The 25581-nt window shown below is 39.4% G+C and overlaps 1 protein-coding gene across 1 annotated transcript in view; it reads right to left on the bottom strand.

Moving 5' to 3' along the window:
• The window catches only part of RNF111 (ring finger protein 111), a 102362-nt gene extending 77548 nt beyond the window's left edge, over positions 1-24814 (bottom strand). Inside the window, exon 1 of the mRNA XM_012443090.3 lies at positions 24488-24814. The gene's annotated coding sequence lies outside the window, so the exon portion shown is untranslated. The remainder of the gene's footprint in view (positions 1-24487) is intronic.
• Positions 24815-25581: the final 767 nt, after the last annotated feature.

Raw genomic sequence — 25581 nt, 5'->3', positions numbered from 1 at the left:
CTGTCTTTAAAAAAAAAGAAAAAAGAAACAAATGCATAGAGTTATATGCATAACTGAGACGGCAGAAACAAAAAAAAGAAAGGTAAACTCTAACTATATTTTATTCTTTTCTTATTTAAAAAAAATATATGTTCCATAAAATAAACTGCTACGCAGCCTTTTAAAATCAGGCAGGATTTGTACAAACTGTTACAGAAAGTATGGATAATTTAAACAGACAATAAGTAAACTTGCTATCATGGGATTCTTTCTTAAACAACTTATATTAATACATGCATTTAAAAATATTGAAAAATACACACTTAACAGTTTGGGAGTGAAACTATAAGGTAGAAATTTACAGCACTGGGCTGGGGTCTTTTACCCTTTATAAGCTTTTGTATACACGGTTTGTTTTTCTAAAAAGTAACCATTTACCAATTTTGAAATTGAAGACTTTTTAAGGAAATAAATTATGAGAATATAATTTATTTTATTTTTTCACTACATTAAAACACAACTTGATAAGAGCTTTTTTTTTTTTTTTTTGAGATGGGAGTTTCACTTTCGTTGACCAGACTGGAGTGCAATGGCGTGATCTCAGCTCACTGCAACCTCAGGTTCAAGCGATTCTCCTGCCTCAGCCTCCCAATAACAAATTTCTATACAAACAAATCAAATATATGCAAGCACAATTTTTACAGGAATCTTGACTAGGCATAAAATTTCTTAGTGACCAGAAATGACCACCAATCCTGAACAACTTAATGACAGAATAGGGCAGAAAACTCAGAAATGGCAGTGACTGTTAGCAAATATGAATGGAATTGTCAAATGTGAGAAATAATTTTCAGTTACTGATATCAGTCTGTAATTCTAGGCATGTTGTTTTTGAACCCATCTTTACAAATGAATTTTAATGCTCCAAAATAGTAATTTATCATCAAACCATTTCACAAAATCTTTTATCACTAAAAGTGTGGTAATTATTATTGCTGCATTAATGGAAAGCAGTCTTTAAGAGTTCAACAAGCCGGGCGCGGTGGCTCAAGCCTGTAATCCCAGCACTTTGGGAGGCCGAGGCGGGTGGATCATGAGGTCAAGAGATCGAGACCATCTTGGTCAACATGGTGAAACCCCGTCTCTACTAAAAACACAAAAAATCAGCTGGGCATGGTGGTGCGTGCCTGTAATCCCAGCTACTCAGGAGGCTGAGGCAGGAGAATTGCCTGAACCCCGGAGGCAGAGGTTGCGGTGAGCTGAAATCACGCCATTGCACTCCAGCCTGGGTAACAAGAGCGAAACTCTGTCTCAAAAAAAGATAAAAAGAGTTCAACGAATATGCCAGGTGCAGTGGCTCACACCTGTCAGCCCAGCACTTCGGGAGGCCAAGGCAGGTGGATCACTTGAGATCAGGAGTTTGTGAACAGCCTGGCCAACATGATGAAACCCCGTCTCTACTAAAAATACAAAAATCAGCTGAGTGTGGGGGCGAGCACCTGTAATTCCAGCTAATCGGGAGGCTGAAGAAGAACTGCTTGAACCCAGGAGGTGGAGGCTGCAGAGAGCCAAGATCACATCACTGTCCCCCAGCCTGGGCAACAAGAGCGAAACTCCATTTCAAAAAAAAAAAAAAAAAAAGTTCAACAAATAATGTGACACACCTGGAAGACAAAACTTCAGGGACCTTTTGTTCTTGATAATTCAAGTAATAAATCTGTCAACTTTCAAACCTTCAAACTTACAAACTACTCTTAGAGATTTGTTATTTTAAATTCCAGTTTCCAAAACTGAACTTTAAGTAGCTTCCAGATAAAACTGAACTTTAAGTAGCTTCCAGATTTTCTTGTAGATTGGAACTCAGTGAAATGAAGAGTTCTCTCTTTTAAAATGATAGAAGCCAAACTTAAAGATAATTGATGGTTTTACAAAAATATATGGAAAAGATGTCTGCTTCAACATGTCTTTAAAATGTAACAACCTGTAACCGGAAAACGTAGAATTAAACCACATTCACAAATAAGTTCTTAAACCTTTATAGCAGCACATTTTACATTCTGAACTACTAATTTTTTTGTCAATACTATTAAATGGCTTGGTCTTTGTCTTATTAATAGGACTGTCACATATGGTGAATGATGCATTTACAATCTCTAGAAGATCAAATTTAAGAATACAAAAATAAAAATTATTGTGGCCTATACAGCAACCTTTCTGGCACCAGGGACCGGTTTCATGGAAGACAAATGTTCCGTGGACCCAGGGTGGGTGGTGGTGAGGCATGGGTGTGGTCTGAGATGATTCAAGTGCATTACATTTACTGTGCACTTTATTCCTATTATCATTACATTGTAATATATAATAAAATAATTATATAACTCACCACAATATAGAATCAGTGGGAGCTCTGAGCTTGTTTTCCTGCAACTAGACGGTCCCAACTGGGGGTGATGGGAGACAGTGACAGATCATCAGGCATTAGATTCTAAAAAGGAGCACATAACTTAGATCCCTCACATGTGCAATTCACAACAGGGCTCACACTCATTTAAGAATGCTGCCCCTGATCTGACAGGAGGCAGAGCTCAGGCGGTAATGTGAGTGACGTGGAGCAGCTGTAAATACAGATGAAGCCTCACAACCCACTCACCACTCACCTACTGCTATGCAGCCTAGTTCCTAACAGGCCATGGATGGGTACCAGTCCGTGGCCCAGGGGTTGGGGAATCCTGCTACACAGAACTCTTTGGAGAAAACAATCTCACTGCAGCAGTGAGCACATCCTTGTGAGAAGCAGGACATACTGTCTGAAATAGGTAGGACAGAACAAAATTATATGGTGGGCTAAAAAGGCAAGATGAAAAATGTTGACTGATACAGTATATGCTCAATTATTCAAATAAATACAGAATAACTACCTTATATGCTGTATCTGTGGGCAGAGAGAGAAAATATAGGGTCCTATCCTTCAAGAACCTCACAATTTAGTAGGACAGAAAGAATTATAGAATAATTAACCAAAATTGGCCAGGAGCAGTGGCACATGCCTGTCATCCCAGGACTCTGGGAGGCGAAGGTGGGTGGACTGCTTGAGCCAGGAGGTCAAGAAATGACAAAACCCTGTCTCTACTAAAAAAAATTATCTAGGCGTGGTGGTATTAAGAAACTGACATCCAAATCAAACCATGAAGGATGCACAGGGTGATGATGGGCAAAGAACATTCATTTCAAATAATGCTGAGAAATGGCAAGAAATGGCAACATCTAAATACTCTCATGCTTGTGTCTGTAGGTTCTTTTGTTCTTTTTTTTTTTTTTTTAAGTGGGGGAGAATAACCTAGGGTCAAATTATTAAAGAGTGAGGGATTACAGGTTTCTGTTTAACCTAGTTTTAGGAAGACTTACCAGAGGAGCTGAAGGGAACAGGCTAAAGGGAAAGTCAAGAAAGATTACGGAGGAAGCTCTTACAGTGACGGGGGCAAAGAGAGGTTTTTGCAGTTTTACCACATTAACATGCCAATTATGACTAACAATATTATCCCCATTTTTATTAAAATGCACATCATATTTCAAGAGTATTATAAAACTATAATGAATTCATAAAAATGATAAAAGATTAAAAATGCAGAAATATACAAAACACAAAACATGACAATATCTCTAATATGCTAGTATGCAAAGAAAGCCTTCAAACTGATAAGAAAAACATAGGTGACTTCTATCTTATCCATAATATTTATTTTTATTTATTTCCCTTTTATTTTGAAAAATTATAAAGAAAAATAACAACAAAAAAAAATTCAACTTTGGTCCTAGTAAGTACTGATCTAAAATCTAAGGCTAAATAGCAAAGGCCAAACTACAATTTTAAAATATTAAGAAATTGGGTGGTCAGGCACAGCGGTCAGCTTCATTCATGTCATCCCAGCACTTTGGAAGGTCAAGGCAGGCAGATGGCCTGAGGCCAGGAGTTCGAGATCACCCTGGGCAACATGGTGAAACCCTGTCTCTTTACACCCAACATACCTAAAACTAAAAAGACCAAAGCCACTAAACATTGGCAAAAACATTCCAGAACTGGAACTCCACACGACTCTTTGGCAGCTTCTAATAATGTAAGTTATGCATATATCTAACCTATGAGCCAGTAATTACATGCCTAAGTTGGAAAACATGGATACAAACACTTGTATATGAATGTTCATTGCTTTACTCATAATGGCCAAAAATTAGAGAAAAAATAAATCTCCAAGTGAATGGATAAATTATGTTACACAGCTACAAAGAGATATCAAACAGCAACAACAAAGAAGGAATTACTGATACATGTATTAATATGGATTAATCTAAAAAATATCAGGCTAAGGGAAAACTAGACACAAAGGATCTGTATGCTTCTAGTTATATGAAATTCTAGATCGGCAAAGCTAACCTAAAGTTAAAAAAAAAAAAAAAAAATTGAAACAGTGGTTGTGTCTTCAAAGGATGGGGAAGGACTGACAAGGAAGGGCATGAGGGAAGAACTTTTTGAGGTCATGGTTGTTTGTGTTGAATATCTTCATAAGGATTTGGGTAACAAATAGATGGATTTGACAAAACTTAAATGGTACACTTAAGATTTGTGCATTTCAAGGCCGGGTGCGGTGGCTCATGCCTGTAATCCTAGCACTTTGAGAGGCTGAGGCGGGTGGATCATGAGGTCAAGAGATCAAGACCATCCTGGTCAACATGGTGAAACCCCGTCTCTACTAAAAATACAAAAAATTAGCTGGGCATGGTGGTGCATGCCTGTAATCCCAGCTACTCAGGAGGCTGAGGCAGGAGAATTGCCTGAACCCTGGAGGTGGAGGTTGTGATGAGCCGAGATCGCATCATTGCACTCCAGCCTGGGTAACAAGAGCGAAACTCCATCTCAAAAAAAAAAAAAGATTTGTACATTTCAAAATAAAATAAAATAATAAAAAAATAAAATAAGATTTGTGCATTTCACTGTATGTAAAGTTTACTTTAAAAACTGTAAACAAATATTCAACTCTACTTAATGACATGAAGCTGTAGTTTTGTTAGGGGTAAAACGCACTGATGTAACTTTTTTTTTTTAATTTTGTAATTTTAAAACGCATAACAAACAACAGGTTTGGTTGATGCATGACTGGAGGAACAGAGAGATGGTTAGACATATCATAAAGCAAAAAAATAGCAAACTGTTGACCACAGAATCTAGGTGGCAGGGAGGTGGGCGATCACTGTACAATTCTTTCATCTTTTCTATGTTTGCAATTTTTCGTCATAAAATGCTAAAGGGAAAACATTTGATGACCAGAATATCAAACACAAGAGTAATAATAATACTAATATGAAATTCTAAAACAAAGAAACTCATCTATGATGGCAAAAATCAGATGAGTGGTTGCCTGAGGCAAGAGATGCGGGTGGCTGATGGCAAAAGAGCAGAAAGGAACTTTCTAGAGTGATGTTTTATGCCCTGATTGGGGTGGTGACTGCATGGATACACACATTTGCCAAAACTCATGAAACTATACATAAAATGTGTGGCTCATACTGCATATAAATTATACACCAAACATCAACTTGGCTGGTTTTTAAAATAAGTTCACAATATAAAATCTGGAATACACAGAAAAAGAACACAGAAAGTAAGTCCCTCCAATCCCATCACCCAAATAAAATCACCAACCTTTCCTTCTCTTGACAATGACCACACCTACTGGAGATAAAAATATACCTTACTGTTTTCCTTAGAAGGAAATATAGAAATAGTGACTTTCTAAATTCTGGAATTGCTTACTCAAGCATCTCAAAACCCACTGATTTAAATCCCCACAACCCCATCACTGCTGTGACTCTTTAGCAAGTTATTAACCATTCGGTGTCCGAATTTTCTCATGTGAAAAATTTAAGTATTTACCACAAAGGGTTGTTGTAAATATTAAACAAAGTAACTTATGTTTTTAAAGATGAAGAGTCAACTAGTTTTTAGAAATCATCCAGGCAAAGAAGTCCACAAGCTTCCTCCCCTTGAACTCTTCCCTCTACCCACCACCACCCTTTTTTTTTTAATTGGCATGCCTTCAATCCTCTAACTACACCCAAACTAGTCTAACTTATTCAACGGAACCTCCAATTCCTCTTGAAGATTAGATCAAAACCTTGAGTTGTTAAAGGCCAAAACAAAAGTTGGAGTATAACAGAATACATAAAAATCAGAAAACTAAACTAAAAAGATGACAGCTGTCCTGAGAATGAAGAATCTAATGTTGGGAGCAAAACTGCCCAAGGAAACAATTATTCCTTGAATGAAGTCCAACAAGTTGATTTAGATAAAATTTGTTTTTTATATGATATATGATTTAGGTCAGTCAAAATATGTAACCTAGAGAATAGGTTATTATTATTACATATACATTATACATTATTATATTATTATTTTATTACATTATTATATATTATTACATTATATTACATTATTATTATATATACATTACACATATTATTATTACATATAACCTAGAGAATAGGTTATATGTAACCTAGAGAATAGGTTATTATGCTGGGTGCAGTGGGTCATGCCTATAATCCCAGCACTTCAGGAGGGAGGATTGCTTGTACCCAGTAGTCTGAGATCAGCCTAGGCAACATAGTCTCCAACATGACTGTCTCCACAAACAAACAAACAGTATGTACTAAAGAAAGAGAACATGAGTTTTAAAAGGAAAACAAGGAAGAATTACTGACAGTCTAATGCCTGACAGTAAAGGCATACTGAAAGTTGGAACTTGGGAGAGAACACCTCTGGATAGATCTCGTACCCATAAAGTGAATTTGACCAGACAAGAAAAAAATAATTTAAACCATGTAGGAGATTATGCTTGCCATTCTGCTCACTGATTAAATGCCCAGAAAGAACACAAAATAGGAGATTAAATTTTGCTGCTCTCTATTGGGTCTCACTTCCCAAGTGTCTCTCAAAATGTCAGATTCTAATCTTTAAAGCCATTTATTTTTCCCACATTATAGGCTATACACACAAACCTACTCTTTTGCTGATGTTTAACAATGAAAACATAATTTATTCCAATAGTGGAGGGAAAATGGTGAGTGCTGGACTTCCAGAGACTGCATATTTATACTGTATATTTTACGGGCAACTTTAGGGATTTCCAAAGTTATCTTTGACCAAATGCCATTTTTGTATTCCTTGGATCAGTATATTCAGACAATGAAGCGAAAATTCTTGTTGCAAGAAACAGAAAATACCAAGATATTAAACAATTCCAGAATATTGGTTTGGGGAAGCCAAGAATTTACTATCCTGTATGCTGATGTCAGCTACTTTATTTAACAAACCTTTTTTGATTTGAATTTTTGCTATAAATCACTGCTCAAGGTGATAAAAAAGATAGTAAGATGCTACTAATTCCTTAAAAATTTCATATTCTAGATAAAAACAGTAATCTGAATCCTAATATGGATTCCTATATACGTTAAGTCTCATCTACACACATTTACCTGTATACTTTTTTTGCAATCTTCTGAATTTTGGTTTCAGTAAACATAAACTGCAAGTTCTTTCTTTTGGAGATTAAAAAAAAAAAAAGAGTCAACTAAAGATCAGTAAAGATAATGAGAGAGAAAAGAAGGACTATTTTAAATTGAAGCTTTTTAAAGATAAAGGAAGATAACTTAAAAAAAAAGTCAACCTTAAAACTGCTAATCCAGAACTACCATCTGAGGAAAAAAAAGTATGCATTCACACTGGAATAAAATAAATAAATCCAAGAGTCTGGGAAAAGGGTATCAAAAACATCAACTCAACTATGGCAAGGAGGATAAACACAGAATAGGTCATTCAAACTTTTTCCATCTCATTCATCTGGAACGAGAACAAAACCAAGAAATGTCACTCAGGTAACAGAAATTAATTTTACAATAGCTTATTAATATTTTAGAAAGACAAAATATCACTGCTAATATGTTAATGATCATTTATTCATTTATGGTTCTCATTCAATAAATATTTATTGAAAGCCTATAATAAGCTAGGCACTTGTTTTAGTCACTGGCATCAGTCATGAACATGACATAGAAAAGTCTCTACTCTCACGGAAATTACATGCAAATGAGAGACAAAAAAAGATAATTTTAGAGAGAAACGTGTTATTAAGAAAATAGGTCAGGCGCAGTGGCTCACACCTATAATCCCAGCACTTTGGGAGGCCAAGGCAGGCAGATCACTTGAGCTCAGGAGTTCTAAACCAGCCTGGGCAACATGGTAAAACCCTGTCTCTACAAAAAATAAAAAATAACAAACATTAGCTGGCTGTGGTGGCATGCACCTGTAGTCCCCAGTTACCTCAGAGGCTGAGGTGGGAGGATGGTTTGAGGCTAGGAGGTGGAGGTTCCAGTGAGCAGGGATCATGCCACTGCACTCCAACCTGGGGAATAGAGCCAGACCCTGTTTCGAAAAAGAAAAAGAAAAGGCCAGGAGTGGTTGTTCATGCCTGCAATCTCAGAACTTTGGGAAGTAGAGGTGGACAGGTTGCTTGAGCTCAGGAGTTCCAAACTAGCCTGATCAACAGGGCAAAAGCACATCTCTACAAAAAATTAGCTGCATGTGGTGGCACATGCCTGTCCCAGCTACTCAGGAGGCTGAGGTAGAAGGATTGCTTGAGCCTGGGAGGCAGAGGTTGCAGTGAGCTGACAATGAGCCACTGCACTCCGGCCTGGGCAAAAGAGTGAGATCTTGTCTCAAAAACAGAAAAAATAAAACAGGCAGTAGGATCCCTTGAGGCCGGGAGTCCAAGGCTGCAGTAAGCTATAGCACCTGTGAATAGCCACTGCAATCCGGCCCTGGCAACATGAGATCTTATCACAAAAAAGAAACAAACAAAACAAATGGTAAAGGTTGACCATCAAGAGGATCCTCTCTAAGAAGCTAAAGACATGAATCCTGACAAGAAACTAGCCAGCAGTCAATCAAGCCACACAATTCTGGAGGAAGAGTATTTCTGGGAGAGAAAAAATAGGAAAGACTATGTGACAAGAATATGCCCAACAGGTGCAAAGAACAGAAAGAAGGGAAGTGGTAGGATAGGGAAATGGCTCACAATGAGATCAGAGGTAGTCAGGGCCAGATCAGGTAGAGCCTATAGGGAAGGAACTGTGTGCCACATTTTCATTTCATTTTATCCTTACTAAAAACATCTCCAGGGACTAAAGACTATAGAAGTGACTTGCCTAAGGCCTAACACCAAAGCCTGGATCTAAATAATTATGTAAGTTGTTGAGTTTGGTTACTCTGTCTCTAATTAAATGCACAGTTACGAGGAATTTCACTCAGAATTTCAGTTCCCATGACTTTTACATAAAATTATGACATATGTTACTCAATCATAATTTCCTGTATTTACCATGGAGATTTTCAGGAACTTGGTCCTCACAGTAGAAGAATGTTCTCTAATAAAATGTGGTATCTGCTACAAGATAAGAAAGTACCAAATACTATGGGAACACAGAAGGAACAGCTACCAACTCTAAAGGAAAAACCTGTAAGAAGTTTAAGAACTGATCTTTAAAAGTAATATTTCAAGTGGAGAATAAGGATAACAACACATCAGAGAAATGGCACGAAGATCGTCAAGAAAACAGAATGGTGAGTTTTAACCAATACTATACAGTAGTCTCCCCTTAACTACAATTTAACTTTCATGGTTTCAGTTACCTATGGTCAACCAGGGTCCAAAAATTATTAAAACTCCAGAAATAAACAGCTTGTAAGTTTTAAACGCTTATGAATGCCTACACAGTGCCCATGTCATTCACCTCACTTTGCCATTTTATCATTTTCCGTCATCACAAGAAGGATGAGAACAATACTCTGAGACAGAGAGACCGCATTCACATAATTTTTACTGAATATGTTATAATTATTCTTTATTGTTATTGCTATTAATGTCTTACTTTGCCTAATTTACAAATTAAACTTTATAACAGGTATCCATGTTGTGGTTGTAAGCATTTACTGGGGGGTCGTGGACTGTATCCTTCATAGATAAAGGAGGACTACTGTATTTAGTTCTTTAAACGTGATTTCATAGAAAATAAAATAAAATCCCATGATAATATGTTTTGTATGTGTTCTGTAACAAATCTTATATCACATGATTTTCTCCATTTAATGAAAGTATTAAGTATTTTCTATTAAAGAACGTAGCTGTCAAAACAGACTTAGGCTTTGTAAAGTGAATTTATTCACCAAATATAGAGAGCCCAGTTCCATATCACTAATATAACTTTTTCCTGGTAAAACTGTCATAATTATCAAAAGCAAAAGTTCACATTTTTAAAAACATGGTAAGTTATACAAAACCTTTATCTCAAATCTCCCTCCAATCCCCACTAAGTTGATAGTAAAAGGAATTTTTTAAAAAATCAACTGCAAAAATAGGAAGAGCAGGCAAAGTAGAGATGGCAACAGAATCCTGTTATCTGACAGAGAATCCAAAAAAGAGAACAGAGGTAAAACATGGCTAAGAAGTTTTCAAAGGTAATCTAAGTATTTCATACAACTGAAGAACTTAATACCTCTGTTCTCAGAGACTACCATTCTCCTCCTTGCCTACTCCACTAAAGCCCCAATAGTTTCTAGGCTATTTCTCAAGCAGGTCAAGCATGCAACAGCTAGCCAAGCTGCCTTCAGTGCTCTTTCCCCAGATAACCACAAGGCTCACTCATTCACTTCCTTTACATCTGTGTTCAAATGTTTCCTTATCCATGATACCTTCCTTGACCACCTTATATTAACAGTTAACACAAACATTAAGATTTTTGCGGAAAGCCAAAAAAAATAAAAATATAAAGTTAACCCCACCCTCTATATTCCTTTTCCAGCTCATTTCCATAATCACCATCTATAAAATTTGTTTCTCCATCAGAGCAGAGATTTTGTTTTGTTCACAACTATGTGCCCGAAAGCTTAAAACACATATTTGGAAGGCCATGCGCCGTGGCTCATGCCTGTAATTCCAGCACTTTCGGAGGCCGAGGCAGGTGGACCACCTGATGTCGGGAGTTCAAGACTAGCCTGACCAACATGGAGAAACCCCATCTCTACTAAAAATACAAAATTGGCTGGGCATGGTGGCACATGCCTGTAATCCTAGCTACTCGCAAGGCTGAGGCAGGAGAATCGCTTGAACCCGGGAGGCAGAGGTTTTGGTGAGCCAGGATCGTACCATTGCACTCCAGACTGGGCAACAAGAGTGAGACTCCATCTCAAAAAAAACAAAAAACAAAAAACCACATTTGGCATTCAATAGGCATTTGCTGAATTGTTGTTTAAAATAATCAAAAATTACGACATAACTGAAAGACGGGATGAAGGGAGAATAGTGGGCTCATCTACTATAAGTCATCAAAAAACTGGTTAATTCTCTGGAGCAGCAGTTTTTTTTTTTTTGGCCCTGAGGCCCTTTATAATTTTTTTTTTTTGAAATGGAATTCCACTCTGTTGCCTAGGCTGGAGCAGAGTGGCACGATCTCAGCTCAATGAAACCTCTGCTTCCCGGGTTCAAGTGATTCTCACGCCTCAGCCTCCAAGTTGCTGGAATTACAGGTGCCCGCCACCACACCCAGGTGTTTTATATTTTTAATAGAGACAGGGTTTCCCCATGCTGACCAGGATGGTCTTGAACTCCTGACCTCAGGTGATCTGCCTGCCTCAGCCTCCCAAAGTGCTGGGATTACAGGTATGAGCCACCTCGCCCGGTCCTGAGGTCCTTTATGATCTTAAAAATTGGCTGGGCGCAGTGCATCGCTTGAGCCCAGGAGTTTAATACCACCCTGGAAAACACGGTGAAACCTGTCTCTACTAAAAATAGAAAAATTAGCCAAGCATAGTGGTACGAACTTGTAGTCCCAGCTACTCAGGAGGCTGAGGTAGGAGGACTGCCTGAGCTCAGGAGGCAGAGAATGTAGTGAGCTGAGACTGTACCACTGCACTCCAGACTGGGTATCAGAGAGAGACTCTGTCTCAAAAAAAAAAAAAAAAAAGAAAGAAAAAAAAAATCACTGGAAGGTCTCAAAAAGCTTTTATTATGTGGGTTGTATCTACTGACACTTACTAAGATGGTCTAGATCTGTGTCCTAACCCAAATCTCAGGTTGAAGTGTAATCTCTACTTCTGGAGGTTGGGCCTGCTGGTAGGTGACTGGATTATCACGTGAGTTTCTTACGGTTCAGCACCATCCCTTTGGTGCTATTCTCATTATAGAGTTCTCACAAGAACTGGCTGTTTAAAATTTTATGGCACCTCCCCCTTCTCTTGTGCTCCTGCCATATAAGACATCTACTCTTGCTTTGCCTTCTACCATGAGTAAAAGCTACCTAAGGCCTCCCCAGAAGCAGATGCTGCCATGCTTCCTATACAGCCTGTAGAACCTTGAGCCAATTGAACCCCTTTTCTTTATAAATTACCCAGTCTCAGGTATTTATAGCAGTGCGAGAATGAACTAATACCCTTACCCTATTGGGAAGTAAAACTCGTAAATGCTTTAAAATGTATTATTTTAAAACTGCAGTAACAGGCCAGGTGAGGTGGCTCATTAGGAGGCTGACATGGGCAGATCACTTGAGGTCAGGAGTTTGAGAACAGCCTGGGCAACATAGTGAAACCCTGTCTCTACTAAAAATATAAAAATCAGCCAGGTGTGGTGGTCCATGCCTGTAATGCCAGCTACTCAGAAGGCCGAGGCAAGAGAACCACTTGAACTTGAACCTGGGAGGCAGAGGTTGCAGTGAGCTGAGATTGCATCACCGCACTCCAGCCTGGGAGACAGAGTAAGATTCCATCTCAAAAAAAACACCGTAAACTCATGATATCTAATATAAGTAACTTTTATTAAAATATTTTCAAAAATTTACTAAGAAGAGTAGTAATGCTATACAGTTTTCTGCAAATCTAATGACTAGCTTAAAAAAAGAAAGCTGGATTCTCACATCGGCGTCTAAATTCAATATATCATGATACACTGTTTTGGTTAAAATGTAAGAAAATCCAGGTCCACACAAATATGTGGTTGACAAAAGAAGTAGTATTTTTAATAACCTTTTCAGGTAAGTGTGGGTGTTAATCCTCTTTGATACTACCCCAAAACTTCACAAGGGCAGTTTTAACTTAGTTAATTGCAATGTGGAATCTGAAACCTTACCAATGAAATCTTGTACCATTTCAGTGAAAAATCGACTACTCTATATTGCACTTTACATAGATCTTTCACCCATACTTGACTTTGTAACATCATGCATTGGTCATCTGAAAAATATTGTTTCACCAAATTAGGCACCTCTTTCAAACATGACACATTTCATTATGTAACAGTAAAAAAAAAAACTGTTAATAACACAACCAATCTCACTGGAAAATCTGGAGAAGCTGCCAAAATTTTAGTGACTGATAGGAGTTTTCCACAATTCTAATTTTTGCTTGACAGTCTGAATTTTATCTTGGCAATAAATTCTGTCATTTGCTTTTCTTGAAGTGAAAGGCTCACTTCATTTGAGAAAACATGTACAAATATCCAAGTTTACATAACTATAGCTTGCTTCTTTCAAGTAAAAATGTATTCATGAAAAAAGAGACTAGTTTGCTAATCCAGTTCATAACTAAATTAAACAAGTTCTTTTCTGAAAATAAGCACCATATACTGGTATGCAGCGGAAGAGCCTATAACAACCTTCCCAAGAACACATGGACACATTGAGGAGAAGAACATTCACTGGGGTCTTTCAGAGGGAGGAGGGAGAGGATAAGGAAAAATAACTAATGAGTACTAGGCTTAATACCTGGGTGATGAAATAATCTGTACAACAAACCCCATGACACAAGTTTACCTATGTAACAAACCTGTACTTGTAGCCCTGAACTTAAAGTTAAAAAAAAAAAAAAAAAAAAAAAAAAAAAAACAAGCCAGGCATGGTAGCTAACGCCTATAATCCCAGCACTTTGGGAGGCCGAGACGGGCAGATCACCCAAGGTCAGGAGTACCGGAACAACATGACCAACATGCAGAAACCCCATCTCTACTAAAAACGCATAATTAGCTGGGTATGGTGGCACATGCCTATAATCCCAGTTACTTGGGAGGCTGAAGCAGGAGAATCCCTTGAACCCGGGAAGCAGAGGTTGTGGTGGGCTGAGATCGCGCCATTGCACTCCAGCCTGGGCAACAAGAGGAAAACTTCGTCTCAAAAAAAAAAGAGAGAAAAACAAAATTTCCCATTTTGTCACATGGAATATTAAAAGTACATGTACTCAAGGATCAAAATTAATAAATTAACAATTTTTACTGCTTTTTTTTTCTGAGTAGCTGGGACTACAGGCGCATCCCACCACGCCCAACTAATTTTTGTATTTCAGTACAGACGGAGTTTCACCATGTTGGCCAAGATGGTCTCGATCTCCTGACCACGTGATCTGCCCGCCTCGGACTCCCAAAGTGCTGGGATTACAGGCATGAGTCACCATGCCTGCGCCCTGCTTTTTTTTTCTTTAACTGTAAATATGTAGTCATTATTAGTGCAGTTTTGCCGTTGTCTTGATTCGTGCTACAGGGCCAGCAGTTTAATGCACCACTGTTTTTTGCACCATCAGTGTAAATGTCAACTATGTTCGCATCAGTTACATAGCAAATGAGAACTTGGTATTATTCTGAAATAGTTTCAACCTGGGAGACCTCCTGAACACTTGACCCACCTCAAGAATCCACAGACCACACTTTGAGAACCACTACTCTGGAAGTACATATAAAATATAAGAGGAAACAGATATATCTTCAGAGAAAAGAGTCAGGTCATAGCAAGACAAGAGTGACAAGGAGCCTTGTTTTTTCCCCATACATTCTTTGTACCTTATAAATTTGATACACTTTGTAGGTATTACTTGTCTCTAAAAAAATTAACTTAAAAAAAAAGACATTTAAACTGACATAAAAACTAAGTAGAAATTAAACATACTAGTAGAAATATAAGTACATAAGTAAATATAAAGAAATATAAGCATACTACTTAGAAATATAAAGGTATATACTAGAAAAAATAAGAGCTAAAATGTTTCTATTTAGGCAGTAGAACTAGAGGATTAGGAGAGTGGCATAGGAAACCACTGGGTTTCATTATAAGCCTTTTGAAGCTGACTTAAAACCATGTACAGATATTAATTGGTTGAAAATTTTAAATCTTCGAAATATTACTTTGAAAAAACACCAATTAAGTTAGGTTGAGTAAGTAAATGAAGCAAATATCCATACACAGGTGAGAAATTGTCTGTGAAATAAACCAAGATATAATAGCAACTGCCTGGGGCAAAAAAATGTACTGGTGAGTTTTCAATCACATACAAAAATTTTGTTTTATAAAAATTTTTGGCCGGGCGTGGTGGCTCAAGCCTGTAATCCCAGCACTTTGGGAGGCCGAGGCGGGTGGATCACGAGGTCAAGAGATCTAGACCATCCTGGTCAACATGGTGAAACCCCGTCTCTACTAAAAATACAAAACATTAGCTGGGCACAGTGGTGCGTGCCTGTAGTCCCAGCTACTCAGGAGGCTGAGGCAGGAGAATTGCCTGAACCCCGGAGGCGGAGGTTGCGGTGAGCCAAGATCGCGCCATTGCACTCCAGTCTGAGTAACAAGAGCGAAACTCTGTCTCAAAAAAAAAATAAATAAATAAAAATAATTTTTTTTTCTTTTTTTAGATGAAGTCTAGCTCTTGTTGCCCAGGCTGGAGTACAGCGGCATGATTTCACCTCACTGCAACCTCTGCCTCCCAGGTTTCAAGTGCATCACCCCACCTGGCTACTTTTTTTTGTATTTTTCAGTAGAGACAGGGTTTCAACATGTTGGCCTCAAATGATCCATCTGCCTTGGCCTCCCAAAGTGCTGGGATTACAGGCATGAGCTACCATACCCAGCTCAATTTTTAAAATTTATTTTAAAGCTCATTAAAAAGCAACAATTTTCTTCAGATTAGAATGTCTCATGACTTAGTTAAAAACAGTTAATAGCAGAAACTTTAGCTTTTTAATAAACAGTTAAGTGGCCAAAGACACACACGCACAAACAATTATTTTTTCCTTCATTTCATATGATCACAACTAAGAACATATCAGAACATAACTCATGTATTTGAAAAATAAAATGAATTAAAAATCACTTTATGATAATAAACTGCTGAATCTTACATGATTATTTCATAAAATCTTCACAGAAATATAAACCTAATATCAAAAATCTAATTTAGTTTCCTAGAGATGTCCCAATCCAGAAAGAAGACATAATTTCTGTATATAACACAAACGCAAACTGGATTGCCCACTAAAAGGAACCACAGTTCAATGGAAAATGGCTCATTCCAACACTGACACAGGAAAGAAACAAGATGAGCTTGGAAAATCTCACTGTGGCAGAAAGGAAATAAGAAAAAAAAAAAGAGAGAGTATGCTAAAAAGACACAAGAACCCATGTGGAGAAGCTCCTAATGGACAAATCTGGGACAATTTGAGCATTAAAATAAAGGTAATAATGGGTTATGACCCACTGTACAGGAACATACAAATCTTTATTAATAATCAGATAAATGAATGTCTCTTCCTTATAAAAGAATATCTATTAGTGAAGAAAAAGGATGAGTTACAAAATAAACACTTACCAACCATCAGAGTTAAGATCAGTATAGGCAAGAATCATCAATGGATGCTACATGGCCCTTGGGGGATGTGGGGAGTGATGAGGAACAGACAATCTGATGAGGAGCAGAGTATCTGCACTATCTCAAAGTTATCCCCACAGATTGCTTATTAGATGCGCATTACAGGAGAATAAAGAGATATGACAACTAAATGCATTTTGTGATCCTGACCTGCACCCTATGAGGAAAATGCTATACAGGCATAAATGCTATTATTAGGACAAATCGACAAAACTGGAAAATGAACTGTAGATTAGTATTATCAAAGTTAAATTTCCTGAATTTGGTAACTGGTGCAGTGATAATGCAAAAGAATACAATACACAGTGAATATTTAGAAACAAATGGGCATAATGTAATGTAATGGGCATAATGTAAGCAATTTACTTTTAAAAGAGAGAGAGTAAGGGGCCAGGAGCAGTGGCTCATGCCTGTAAACCCAGCACTTTGGGAGGCTGAAGCAGGCTGATCACTTGAGGTCAGGAGTTTGAGCCAACATGGTGAAACAGCCTGGTCAACATGGTGAAACCTGTCTCTACAAAAATACAAAAATTAGCTAGATGTGGTGTTAGGCATCTGTATTCCCAGCTACTCAGGAGGCTGAATCAGGAGAATCACTTGAATCTGCAAGGTAGAGGTTGCAGTGAGCCGAGATCATACCACTGCACTCCAGCTTGGGAGACAGAATGAGACTCCGTGAGACAGGCACATCACTTGAGGTCAGGAGTTTGAGACCAGCCTGGTGAACATAGCAAAATCCCATCTCTACCAAAAACATTAAAAATTAGATGGCTGTGGTGGCATGTACCTGTAATCCTGGCTACCTGGGAGGCTGAGTCAGGAGAATCACTTGAACCTGGGAGGCAGAGGTTGCAATGAGCCAAGATTGTGCCACCACACTCCAGCCTGGGCCACAGAGTGAGACTCTGTCACCAAAAAAAAAAAAAAAAAAAAAAAAGGTAACAACAAATTGGGATGTCAAAAGATAGTAAAATAATAGATAAAAAAAAAGATAGTAAAATAAGTGATTTATTCAAGTGCCTTATAGTACATATGAATAAAGGAAATCACTACAATACTGATTCAGACTTGACACCTAGAGGTATAAAGAATTTCTTAACTTTTCTATTCTGTAGAAAAGGAAAAATATTTTTTAAGTCTCCAACCACATAAATGCTAAACTAAGATGCTAATCCTGTATATCCTCAGGAAAACACAGAAATCTTTGATTTTCATGTTAACACAACCCACACTGCAGAATTCTCCTTTCCAACAGCAAGCCATAAGCCCTCATAGGCAGGTGTTAAGAGCCTGCCCTTTGTTGTAACTCAAGCACTGGCACAGTGCCTGAAATACAGCACTCCTGTTTGTTGAATAACTACTGAACATTTACAAATAGAAAGAAAATACTGTATTTCATCAAAATGAAAAAGGGGGGAAGGAAAGAGACACTTAAATATGGTACTTTTACAAATTTTTTTTTGAGACAGAGTCTGTCACACAGGTTGGAGTGCAATGGCACAATCTAGACTGACTGCTACCTCCACCTCCCGGGTTCAAGCGATTCTCCTGCCTCAGCCCCCCGAATAGCTGGGATTACAGGCACCCACCACCGAACCTGGCTATTTTTCGTATTTTTAGTAAAGACAAGGTTTCACCATGTTGGCCAGGCTGGTCTCCAACTCCTGATCTCACATGATCCACTCGACTCAACCTACCAACTGCTGGAATTACAGGTGTGAGCCACAGTGCCCGGTCACTTCTACAAATTATTTTAAAACATTTTAAAATATGATTGAGCTTTTTTTTTTTTTTTGAGACGGAGTCTTGCTCTGTCACCCAGACTGGAGTGCAATGGCGCAATCTCAGCTCACTGCAACCTTCACCTCCCGGATTCAAGCCACTTTCCTGCCTCAGCCTTCCAAGTAGCTGGGATTACAGGTGCACGCCACCACACCCAGCTAAATTTTGTATCTAGTAGAGACAGGGTTTTGCCATGTTGGCTAGGCTGGTATCAAACTCCTGACCTCAGGTGATCCGCCCGCCTCAGCCTCCCAAAGTGCTAGGATTACAGGTGTAAGTCACCATGTTCGGCCTAAACAGAAATGAACATTTTCCAAAAAAAATTATTTTATTTCATTTACTTATTTGAGACAGGGTCTGGCTGTGTCGCCCAGGCTGGAGTGCAGTGGTATGATCTCGGCTCACTGCAACCTCTGTCTCCTGGGCTCAAGCCATCCTCTTACCTCAGCCTCCCAAGTAGCTGGGACTACAGGCATGTGCCATCATGGCCTGCCTAATGTATTTTTTTGGTACAGACAGAGTTTTGTCACATTGCTCAAGTTGGTCTTGAACTCCTGGGCTCAAGCAATTCACCTGCCTCAGTCTCCCAAATTGCTAGGATTACAGGCATGAGCAATTGTGCCTGGCCAAAAAAACAGTATTTTACAATACGAAAATTTTCAAACCTCACAAAGGCAGAGAACAATATTGTTAACACCCATGTACCCAACACCCCAACTCAACAATTACCCAGATTGTGCCAGACCTACTTCATCTAACTCATCTCCCTCCATCGCTTTCTTTTGGTTTTTATCTGGTATCTGTTTAAAATATCAGACATTGCTGGGCACAGTGGCTCACGCCTGTAATTCCAGCACTTTCGGAGGCCAAGGTGGGTGGATCACCTGAGGTCAAGAGTTTGAGACCAGCCTGACTAACATGATGAAACCCCATTTCTACTAAAAATACAAAAAATTAGCCAGGAGTGGTGGCATGTGCCTATGATCCCAGCTTCTCTGGAAGCTGAGGCAGGAGAATTGCTTGAATGCAGAAAGCAGAGTTTGCAGTGAGCCCAGATCATGCCATTGCACTCTAGCTTGGGCAACAAGAGCGAAACTCTGTCTCAAAAAATAATAATAAAATAAAATACCAGACATCTGCAAGTTTTCTCCCTCATTCCTCAGTCTCTAAAACTAAAAAAAAAAAAAGTGAGTATTTTCTTACATAAACATAATGCCGTCTCAGCCCTAAGAAAATTACAGTAACTCCTTGATATCATCTAATACCCATCTATATTCAGATGTCCCCCAGTGTTTCAAAAATGACTTTCTATGATTGGTTTGAGTCAGGATTTAAACAATACCAACATATTGTATTTGGTTACTACACACAAAATAATTTTTATCTTTCTGTCTACATCATCTGGCAGCAAATATGAAAAGCTTAATAGACAAACCAAACAATTAATTTACATTTGTAGATTCTCTAGACTAAACCTCATCGAATACATTTACTGTTTCTGCTATCTGTAGCAGTCTTCCTCCAAATCGTCACTATGGCTGATTTTTTTCTAGTCAATGAAGTCACAAGCCAAATTACCCTCAAAAAAGGCCCTCCCTGCCAGGCGCGGTGGCCAACACCTGTAATCCCAGCACTTTGGGAGGCCGAGGTGGGTGGATCACGAAGTCAGGAGATGCAGACCATCCTGGTCAACATAGTGAAACCCCATCTCTTTTTTTTTTAAAAAAAAGGCCCTCCCTAACCACTCCATCTATAGAAAAATCACTTCTATCCATGCCATATTACATGGTCCTATTTTCTTCGCAGCACTTACCACTACCTGAAACCATTCTGTTTATTATCTTCCCCCAAACACAACAGAATGCGAGCTCCATGAAGGCAGAGTGCCTTCACTGAAGACCAGTGACAGTGCCTAGAACATGAGACATTCAATACATGTAACTACATAAAATGCAGTAGTGCTATTTAAAATGTAAGTTCAGCAAAGTATTTGGGGGTCTTTTTGTTGTTTTGTTTTGTTTTTTCGAGACAGAGTTTTACTCTGTCACCCAGGCTGGAGTGCAGTGGCACGATCTTAGCTCACTGCAACTGCCACAATAACAATGTCTTGCCAGGCGCGGTGGCTCACACCTGTAATCCCAGCACTTTGGGAGGCCGAGGCGGGCGGATCACGAGATCAGGAGTTCGAGACCATCCTGGCCAACACGGTGAAACCCTGTCTCTATTAAAAATAAAAAATTGCCAAGGGAGGTGGCTCACGCCTGTAATCCCAGCACTTTGGGAGGCCGAGGCGGGAGGATCACGAGGTCAAGAGATCGAGACCATCCTGGTCAACATCGTGAAACCCCGTCTCTACTAAAAATACAAAAATTAGCCAAGCGTGGTGGCACGTGCCTGTGGTCCCAGCTACTCAGGAGACTGAGGTGGAAGAATTGCTTGAACCCAGGAGACAGAGGTTGCAGTGAGCCAAGACTGCGCCACTGCACTCCAGCCTGACGACAGAGCAAGACTCCATCTCAAAAAAAATAAAATTAAATAAAATCAAAAATAAAAAATTAGCTGGGTGTGGTGGTGCACACCTGTAGTACCAGCTATTCAGAAGACTGAGGCAGGAGAATCTCTTGAACCCGGGAGGTGGAGTTGCAGTGAGACAAGATTGCCCCATTGCACTCCATCCTGGTGACAAGAGTGAGACTCCAACTCAAAAAAACAAAAAGCAGTGTCTTGTGGGGTTTAAATGTTATAGAATTCAAGCCATAGGGTATTCAAGTTATAGAGTTCAAGGCATCATATCTCAGCCTCCCGAGTAGCTGGGATTACAGGCATGTGCCACCACCACACCTGGCTAAATTTTGTATTTTTTTTTTTTTAGCAGAGACAGGGTTTCACCATGTTGGCCTGCCTGGTCTGGAACTCCCAACCTCGTGATCTGCCTGCCTTTGCCTCCCAAAGTGTTGGAATTACAGGTGTGAGCCAGGGCACCTAGCCTCAGCTAAGTATTTGTCTTTAAACATTTGTAATTGACTTCTCATGTAATTATATAAATGGAATACTTGTAGAAACCTGGGCCAGCTGTTACCAAGAATCTGTAGGATGTAGGAAAGAAAAAAACCGGAGATATAAGACATTCAAACGTAACTCTGGACTTTTACTGAACAATAATCACAGGTTTCTGAAAAATCATTCAGGATGATTTTTAAAATGTTATCAGGAGTAATAAAAAAATTCATTTTTAGTACCATCTGAAAGTTATTAAAGCTTGAGTAATTAATATCTACAATGTAACAGCAATAGCAATAATATGTGGAACAACAATCAGATTTTGTTTGTTTGTTTGTCTTCAAAGAGTCTTGCTCTGTCGCTCAGGCTAGAGTGCAGTGAGTGGCATGATCTCAGCTTACTGCAACCTCCACCTCCCAGATTCAAGCCATTCTCCTGCCTCAGCTTCCCAAGCAGCTGGGACTACAGGCACATACCACCACGCATGGCTAATTTTTTGTATTTTCAGTAGAGAGGCAGTTTCAGCATGTTGGCCAGGCTGGTGGAACTCCTGACCTCAAGTGATCTGCCTGCCTTGGCCTGCAAAAGTGCTGGGATTACAGGGGGCTAGCCACCATGTCTGGCACACAGTTTCATCATAGGTTTTATCCATATACCTATCATGAGGGAACTGATGCTTTCAGTACAGCGTTTCTTTCTGGGGATTGGATTATGACGAATACAACCATGAATACCAAAAACCTACCTAAATATACAAACCATTAAATTTGGAACCTAGAGAAAACCAGAGTTATCTATTCTACAATTCTCATGTAAACAGGGAGAGCTGAAGCCCAAGGAGGGTTAACAATAAACTGGGAGATCTTATGTATAGCAAGCAAAGATAGATCTAAAATCTTTATCTCCTGTCTCTAGCCCTAAGATTCATAAGATAATGTTACCCATAGAATGTTAATGTCAAGTTATAACATATTTTAACTGCTATCATATTTTAGATGGTCTCTTTTATTTCCTATTTAAGTCTTAGCCCAAAGGGTGAGAAAAACTCAAAAGAAGAGCACACATAAGCATGCCTTAAGTAAAACATGATACAGAAACTCCTTTTTAAACTACAACAATAAAAGAAACATCTAAAAATCTAAACGGTTTAATTCAATTTGTCTCTTTCACATTTTTTATTTTAAAGTAAAATAACTACTTAGGAGTATCTGATAAGTGACTATACCTTAGCCTTATACAAGCAAGGAGCTGTTCTTTTAAACATCAGTATAGCTCTCTCTCAATCATCTGTAGAAATGGCGCACCAATGAGAAATTCGTTAAGGTGTAACCTCTGCCGTAACGCATTTTTCACCAAAGGGAAGTCACTTTGTTTATACCTTTCTTCAAAAACCAATTCTCTTTCTGGTGAAATAACTACCAAACAAGTGGCCAACAGACACCAAACAAAACTTAAAAAGTTACAGAAACCTCTACACACGATACAGCACCCGTGATAAACAAGGAGAGACTCACTCTTCCTACTTTTTCCTATAATATTGTTCAGACCAATTTATAAACACCCTCACCAATTCTTACAATACTATTGTGAATCTTTGGCCACAATCAAATGAGCAGGAGAGAGATGATAAAGTCATTTGTCCAAGGTTAAACAAGAAAGCATCCTAAGTAAAATAAATCAAGTCTTAAAAACAAATCAATTGAAGAGTATTTTACAAGGGCTTGCTTCTTATCCATCTGTTTTACCTCACAAATATAATCAAAGACTTGGGTGAAACAATGTGGCTTATATTGACATGAAGATGCTTACGAAAACACATACAGTAACAAACTATCAAAAGTAATCTTTACTGTAAGTTCAGTGTTACAGAACTTGTGTTTAGTATTCTCAAAATCACATTCAAGCATTTACAAGCATCTCTCTCTCTCAAACACACACACACACACACACACACACACACACAAATGGGAAAGGAAATGGAACCTTAGCTTATCTTATTCCTAGTTTATTCTTTTGGTTGAAGAGGTCCCTCAAACAAGAAAATTACAGATAAAATACCAAATGAAATAAAGTTTGGATTAAGTCAGGTTCAAAAGCTACAGGAACTCCTACAAAACGAAGTCTATGTCAGCTGGCATCTTACCATTCAAGAGAATTCTAAATTAATGACCACATAAATCAAGAAACAGGAAAGCTTACAACAATACACTGGAGTCACCCCACACTACACACATAAACAAATTAAATGAATACCCTATACTTCCTGGTATTTTTCGAATATCAAAACTTACACTTAGGTCGAGAAATACCCATCTGCAAAGATCTACTATAACCTATTCAAGAATTGTTGTGACAAATCTATTTCTGCAGCACTGAACAGATATTCCCACTACAGCACTCCCATTGACTCTGATAAATTATCTGAGGACAAAAGTAAAAACATCAAGCTTCTTTTTAAACGACCGACAAGCCAACTCCATACAAAATCTGACGCGTCTGTATTTCAGCTGTTCCGCGGACTACGTTTCCTTGATCACAGCAGCAGCAGGCGACTCCCTAACCGTCAGGGCTGACTTAGTGCCCTCCAACTCCCCGGGTCCCGGTTACCTTCAACACTCCATTGTCAAATCGCACTCCCACGCCCCGGTCCTCAGCCCCCATCCGGAGACTCTAGGGAGAGTCGGAAGAGGGAGAGAAATCCCCTCACCCACACTCCCTCCCTGTAGGCTGTGGGTGTGTCGGTAGACGAATGCCTGGCCCAAACACAAAACGTCTGCGGAGACGCAGACCCTCAGTCCCCACCGAGCAAGCGATAACCGGCCGGTCGCCGACCCTAGCCTTCCGCGGCCGCAGCCCTTCCTCTTTCTCCCCTCCAGCCCGGCCCCTCCACCGTTGCGCGCACGCGCGGCCTCCAATGGATCCCCTCCCCCCTGTTCCCCTCACCTTAATCATTAGCCGCCCTCTTCTCTTCCAGGGTCCGGGAATCACTGACCCAGGAAGGAAGACAGAAATGTAACGCGTGAAGAGTACTGCGTCGAGAGCCGGCTAGATGCGCCTCAGACGTCGGCCTAATAGGCCCCTAGAGTCAAGAGCAGTGTCTGTCACCGCCACCAAAACTGTACGTGCGGCAGCGCCTGGACTCGGCCCAGCTAACCCGGCGTGGGTTCAAAATGCCTAATTTGGTCCCGCAAGAACTCCTTCTCTGAAGCTGCGGGCGTTTCTACGCTGCGCAGACCGAACACCTCCCCGCCGTCGCCGCCACTGCCGCTGCTCCCCTGCCGCCGCCGCCGCCGCCGCCGCCGCCTAACCAATTGCTACCCTACCGAGGAGAGCACGACACTAGGGGCCTTTACGACAGTTCGGAAAGTGAGAGCGCAGTAGCCTTCACGCCTCCATTAACATCTGTTTGTTTCTGCGCGTGCTCGATTCCCGTTTCTCACCGTTCCGCCCCCTCGGTCCCGCCCCTCCCCCTTTGTACTGGTTTTATCAGTCTGTTGGCGAAACTGAACGGTGTCACAAAGCCCATTATTTAATTTTATTTGGTGATTATGCGTTCAACATTTAATCCAAATCCTGACTACATCTTGATTCATTTTTTTCTACATAAAAAGTTAACCAACTACAGAATTACTGACTATATATTTACAGATACACGTAAACAAAAACATAATGGGTTAGTGTCCTACGCAATATATGACATCCATATCATATGCGCTAATGACATAAAGATCACGGCACCTCACTGTTAAAACGAATTTGCTTCCGGGATCAAATCAAAAGTGGTAAGAGATATCCTGCTAACTCTGGCTGTACAATCGCATAAGCTTCCTTGTTTATTTTATAAAAGTCAGTAGATAACAAATGCTTCATTATAGGCATTAGGAGGATAGAGAGAGAATGGGCTTTAGAGCCCATCAGACAGACTTCCTTTCAAAAATCTAGTTCTCGGATTTATGAGACCCTTATAAATCTTAAGTTTCCTCCTCTATAAATTGAGATAACATATTTACCTCAAAAGCTTCTTGTCAGATTAAAGG

The sequence above is a fragment of the Aotus nancymaae genome, unplaced genomic scaffold (assembly GCF_030222135.1).
Source record: "Aotus nancymaae isolate 86718 unplaced genomic scaffold, 86718_ANA_hifiasm-v0.15.2.pri h1tg000041l, whole genome shotgun sequence".
In the NCBI taxonomy this organism is placed as follows: Eukaryota; Metazoa; Chordata; class Mammalia; order Primates; family Aotidae; genus Aotus; species Aotus nancymaae.
This window is presented reverse-complemented; position numbering and strand designations above follow the sequence as displayed.